Source organism: Octodon degus, unplaced genomic scaffold (assembly GCF_000260255.1).
Source record: "Octodon degus isolate 3935 unplaced genomic scaffold, OctDeg1.0 scaffold00002, whole genome shotgun sequence".
Taxonomy (NCBI): Eukaryota; Metazoa; Chordata; class Mammalia; order Rodentia; family Octodontidae; genus Octodon; species Octodon degus.
Window position 1 is genome coordinate 28,270,269 of NW_004524578.1, and position 6,030 is coordinate 28,276,298.

A 6,030-nucleotide genomic window follows, 5' to 3' on the forward strand; every position below is an offset into this window, starting at 1 on the left:
GCTTGCCAGGGAAGCGCTTATTCCATTGAGCCATCTCCGGCCCCTCTAGGGACTTTATAGCTCTGAAATCCTCAGGCAGTTCACCTGTGTGATATAATTTTGGCATTGGAGCCCTATACTTTGAAAACACCACAGTATTCCTTTCACACACTTAACCCAGTCCCTGAAAACACACAGCTATCATATGTATTGAGACCAGCTCATAGCCTTAATGTCCCATCACCTGTCCCTCCCTTACCTGAGGATACAGGGATGGGATCTGAATCTTAAAAGCTTGAAGCTCATTAATAACGTGTCAGTTTTCCAATTTAAGACTCATGCCTCATCTACCCACTGTCAGAACATCTCCATGTGAGAGACTGCTAACCTCTCACCTAAGCAGTTTTTTCTTTAATACCAAAAAACAGGAAGAGCTCCATCCTGGCTAAAATAAGCATCTCTCAGCAAGCCCCAAAGCTCAAGCACACCTAAAAGTTTGGGCTGGATTAGAGAAACAATCAGTCCCTTCTGCCAGGGTGACCTTGGTTGACTTGTGAGCCCTAGGTAAGTGTGAATTCTTAGTTTATAAGTCTCATGAACCGCCTTTGATGTCTAGGTTTGCACTGGGCTTATTATCATTGTCTGTGTTCGGGATTTGTTGAAACTTCCAAGACTAAAGACGGACTTGAACCCAGGAGGCGGGGCTGGACGGGATAGGCAGTACACACAGAGGAGTAAGCTCTGTAGAGCTTTGCCATGGTGTCTGCAGGTGTGTCCCAGCCACAGAGTGCCATTATTGGCTTTTAGGTTGGGTCCACATACCCTCAACCTATATTGTTCACATGGAACCACCTCCCCCTGAAAAATCAACTACTTTTTGGTCCTTTTAAATGCACAATTGGGGGCTGGCGAGATGGCTCAGTGGTCTAAAGCACCTATATGGAACAAGCTTGGCAAAGCACAGGGACCACGGTTCGATCCCCCAGCACCACATGCCAGCCAACCACGCCCCCCCCGGTGGGCTGAGCTGGCCCCCCACACACACACAATAAATAAATAAATGTTTAAAAAAAAATAAAAAATAAATGCACAATTGGGAACTTAGACTGGATTAGTAGGTTTTTAGTAGCTGGTGTAAGAGTTCAAAAACTTAAAATTTTCTGAGTCACCCCTTAAACAGACTGTTCTCAAACTTAATATGTGTGTGAAACAACTGGAAATCTTAAAATGCAGGAAAGTCCAGACTGAACTCTGAGATTGCTTTCTACTGAGATCTGAGGAGATAGCCATGGTGCCAGTTTTGGACCATAGCTAGAACAAGACCCACGATGCCGTCAAGCCCTGCCAGCCAGAGTAACTCCTCACCTTTGCTCCCTAGCAACTAGGCAAACAGGCTTTTATAGGAAATTCAGATTTTCTATCACTCAGTTTATTTGATGACAAAAAATGAAATCCTAGCATTCCCAGGAAAATTCAGACTGCATTTTTTTCAAGGTCTTTTGTTTTGCTTGTTATTCTAAATCTCAGTTTGTCCTTTTCTCTATCACAGTACTTTTTTGTTGGGGGCTTCACCTCCACTGGGCCCAGTAGGTCTGACAAAAAGTCTCTGGTTGCTGCTGCCCTGTGCAGCCTCCACTAAGAAGCACTCTGATTTTGATACCTAGACTTAATATTTGGCACTGTGGCCTGTCACTGTGAGCACCAGACTCCTTCAGGGTTCATTGGCTGTCTAGGCTGTCCTGAGCCCTCCTCAGGAAGGGTATGCAAAGATTCAGCTGCTCTCCCACACTTCTGAGATTCCTAGAAAGCTATGAGACCCTGGGATTTGGGAGGCAGAATAGTTAAGTGTTCACCCATCTCCATGGTACACAATGAAGCAACTTCACTGTACGGGTGGGTTCTGTCTTGGAGCATGTAGACCCTGTGGAAGTACCTAGGTACTTGTTCTAAGATAGCAAATGATAGTGAACAGTAGCTGCCTGGGGGGCGAGGTGCCTACAGACACTCCTAAGGTCTCAGAAGATAAGAGCTTGGGCTATGTCAGCCTCATGGGAATGGCCCACCTATTTGCTGCCCAGGAAGTGTAGGCCACACAGCTCCAGGACCAGGAGAGAAGTGCCATTCCCCAGTGATAGATCCTAGAAGCAGGTGTCGGAGTGGAAGGAAACGGAGGAGGGAGAACATATTAAGGCCTACTTCTTGTGGTCAAGATCTTAGGAAGCAGAATGCCTCATTTATCACCAAACCCTGGCCTCTTTTTATGTCTCATTTCTTCTTTGCTTCAGGTCCTGGGACTTAGCTGGTTTCCCTTCCTCTTTAGAGCTGGCTCTACCTACTAGCTTCTATTCCCTCTCCTCCAACACCCTGCTGGGAAGCACTCCTAGTTGGTGCCACGGAAGAGCATCCCGCTGCTTTTTCTTGTCTTTTCTTCATTTCATTAATTAAAGATTCTCTTGTTAATTAAAACGAGTGGGCCAGGGAAATAGCTCAGTAGAATAAGCACAAGGTCCTGAGTTCAATCCCCGGTACCGCAAAAAAAAAAAAAATCGAGTACACCACCGACATAGTGATGCATGTCTGTGCTAGCGAGACTCAGGCAGGGATATCATAAATTCAAGGCCAGCCTAGATAATTTAGCGAAATACTGTCTCAAAAAAAAAAAAAAAAAAAAATCGGGGGGGCTGGAAGACCTAGGGAGATAGCTCAGTAGTCTAAGCACCTGCCTGGCAAGTGCAAGGATCCGGGTTCAATCCCCAGTACCACACACTGTGCCGACCTGGGGCTCCAAGCCAGCCACAGAAACTGGCCGTGGTGGCCCATGCCTGTAATCCCAGCACTGGGACAGGAGGATCACTATGAGTCAGAGCTGTGTAGCAAGACTGTACCAAATAAAAAAAATTTTTTAATGGTGGCATAGGCTTTTAATCCCAGCAGTCTGGTAGACAGACAGGAGAATTGCAAGTTCAGGCACAGCCTGGGCAAGTTAGTGACTTAGCAAGATCCTGTCTCAAAAGTTAATTTTTTTTTTTTTTTTTTTTTTGGCAGAACCGGGGATTGAACTCAGGCCCTTGCGCTTGCCAGGGAAGTGCTTATTCCACTGAGCCATCTCCCCGCCCCCCCCTTTTTTTTAAACATGATCTTGCTCTGTAGTCTCCTGGCCTTGAATTCACTAAGTAGCCCAGACTGACCTCAAATTTGTGGTAATCTTTTTTCCTCAGCCTCCTGACTGCTAAAGTTACAGGTATACACCATTATATCCAGCTCAAAACAAATCTTTGGCCAGGGAGGTAGCTCAGTAGAATAAGTGCTTGCCTGGCAAGCACAGGGTCCTGAATTCAATCCCCAGTACTGCAAAATAAATAAGATAAATAGGGCTCTGGCTCAATACAGAGACCTTAGTATTAGTACCAAAAAAAAAAGCATGTGAAGAATGGTATGAATGTATGTAGTTTAGTACCAAGGCCTTTAGTTCAATCCCTAGGACCTCAAGGCCAGGCATAATGGCACATGCCTGTAGTACCTGGGAGGCCGAGGCAGAAGCATTGCTGTAGGCACAAGGCCAGTCTGGGCTACAAAGCGTGTGAAGCCCAGCTTGAATGCATAGTGAGACCTTGTCTCAAAAAAGCAAAAAATAAAGCTGGGAATGTAGCACAATGTAGTTACTCCTGGGTTTATTTTTTTATTTTTATTTTTTTTAAATATTTAGTGTGTGTGTGTGTGTGTGTGTGTGTGTGTGTGTGTGTGTGGCCAGCTCAGCCCACCAGGGGGCGCGGCTGGCTGGCATGTGGTGCTGGGGGATCGAACCGCGGTCCCTGTGCTTTGCCAAGCTTGTTCCAAGTATGTGCTTTAGACCACTGAGCCATCTCTCCAGCCCCTACTCCTGGGTTTATTCCCTAGTACTAAACAAATGGAAGAAAGGCAGGAGAGGGAGAAGAAAGAAAAAAAGAGGTAAAGACAGTACTGGGTGAGGAAGTTCCAAAGCTTAAGTAAGTTTAGAACTGTGAAGTCTTCCTTGGAGCTGCCCAGACTTGGACTTTAGACCTCTATAGCTGTGAGCTAAATAAACCTCCTCATACAATACCTAGCCATAGGTGTTTCATTACAGCAATGAAAAATGGATTAATACAGAACATCTTACTGTCCTCTCCCCCGCCAGCACACAACCTGAATCAGAGGCCCATCCCACAGCTCTTCCCACTGCCAGAGAAGGGGAAAGCAGCTCCACTCAGGTTTCCAAGGCTCTATACCTTGCAGCCTTAAAGACGTGGGGCCACCTGCATGTCTCTGTCTGAGGAGGCAATGGAGAAGGGGCAAGGTCTAATCCAGGGGTTGCCATGCAGCCCACCTTCAGGGTCAGGTTTGCCCTAACCCATATCATCTGGAGGAGGGTAGCATAAACTGTTAGGATTTTTCAGAATATCCACATCTTTCCAGAGGGTTTTAACCTTAGTACCACAATTTATCTTGGTAGAACTCCCTCAGGACTTTCTGACCATGAGTTCAATTTCCAGTACTGGAAGAAACAGTAATAAATGCATGACTGGGTGAAATTTGTTCCTACATGACTGCTGCCAGAGCTGGAGAGACTACAAGAAAATGGATTTAGGTGGGCACTATGCTGCTTGGCTATAATCCCATCTGCTCAGGAAGCTCAGGAAGATCAAAAATTTGAGACCAACCTTGGCAATTTATCAAGATCCTATTTCAACATAGAAATAAAAGGTGGTGAGGGACCAGAGGTGGTGGAGCATGCCTATATACCCAACACTCAGCTGAGGCAGGAAGATCACTGAAAATTCTAGGCAGACTGGGCAACATAGACCCTGTTTCAAAAACAGAAAAAGCTTGGAACTAGAGTGTCCCTGGGGCTTGGACCACAGCACTTGGTTGGGGAAGAGACAGACAAGGCTAAAAAAGGAGGGGAACAGGCCAAGGTGGCACAGCTCAATGTAATCGCAGCACTGTGGAGGACTGAGCCCAGCAAATTAGGAGAGCCTGTCTCAATAATAATAAAATGGCTAAGGTATAGCTCAGTGGGAAGATCCTAGGTGATATCCCCAGTGCCGAGAGAGAAAAGAGGGAAGGGAACAGGAGGGGCAGAGAGAAAGGGAAAGAAGGGTAAGAAAAGAGTGGGGTTGGGAGGGGGTTGTTTGTTTTTGTTTTTTTGTTTTGCAGAACCAGGGATTGAACTCAGGCCCTTTGCTTGCCAGGGAAGCACTTACTCTACTGAGCCATCTCCCCGGCCCCAACTTCCTATTATTTTTTTAAAAAGTAATTTTCAGCCAAAATGTAGAGGAAAAACTTGAACAATATAAAGTTTCTTTTTGATCATAGCCATTTTTTACCTGTAAATATGGAAGTTCTATATTTCAGTCTATTGAATTCAATCTTCCAATCTATTCCACTGATCCTTGGATCTGTTTTTTGTTGCCTTTGTTGTTTTGGCCATACAGTGCTGGTTTTATTTTGATTTTATTTATTTATTATTGGTCTTTTTGAAACACAGTCTCACTATGTAGTTTAGGCTGGCCTTGAGCTCACTTTGTAGCCCAGATTTGTCTCTTAACTCACAACAATCCTGTGTAGCATTTTTTTTTTATGCATTTAGTACAGGGGATACAGGGTCTCAGTACATAGATTGACCTTATAGTGATTCTCCTGTTTTCAACCTCCCAAGCGCTGGGATTACAGGCACTCACCACCAAGCCCAGTCTCAATCACTATCTCAACGCACCCTGGGGGCGGGCCCTGCATGGCATGCTGAGGATCAAGCCCCGGCCACTGTGCTGTGCCTAAGCAGGCACTTTAGTCCACTGAGCTATCAGGCTGGCCCTTGTGTAGTAACAGTTTTAGAAGTGTGGCCATTTTCATTATATTTGTTCCTACTGAAGAAGGGATATCTTTCCATTTTCTGATATCTTCTTCAATCTCCTTTTTCAGAGTACTGTAGTTTTCAATATTAAAGTCTTCTACTTCCTTCATTAGACTGATTCCTAGGTATTTCTTTTTCTTTTCTGTTCTTTTTTTTTTTTTTTTTTTTTTTTTTTTTTT